A 450-nucleotide genomic window follows, 5' to 3' on the forward strand; every position below is an offset into this window, starting at 1 on the left:
GGGTCTACAGCGTGTTCAGGGTCTTACTACTAGATTGGATTCATAGTGATTCTCTTGTTTACAGCCTCCCAAGTGCTGGGATTACAGGCGAATGCCACCACACCCAGTTTCAATCACCGTCTCAGCGTCCCACAGGTGGGGCTGGCATGGCAGGCCCAGGGACCGAACCCCTGGCCCCTGCTCCTGCTTGCAGGCGCTTTAATCCACTGAACTGTTGGCTGACCCTCATGTCATCCTTCTTACTACCTGCGCCAGTAATGCCCCTTTTCTTCCAGCTCAAAATCATTCCTCCTTTACTGCGACATGAAAACTTCAGTTATTACCACTAATCAAAACCTTCGTTAGTTAGTCCTCGAGATCCTACTTTCCTTTTACTTGTATTATATCTTTCTATTTGTATTTCTTCTTTGGAGTTCTTATACTAGGGAGACTATACGATATTTACACATG

Source organism: Octodon degus, unplaced genomic scaffold (genome assembly GCF_000260255.1).
Source record: "Octodon degus isolate 3935 unplaced genomic scaffold, OctDeg1.0 scaffold00154, whole genome shotgun sequence".
Lineage (NCBI taxonomy): Eukaryota > Metazoa > Chordata > Mammalia > Rodentia > Octodontidae > Octodon > Octodon degus.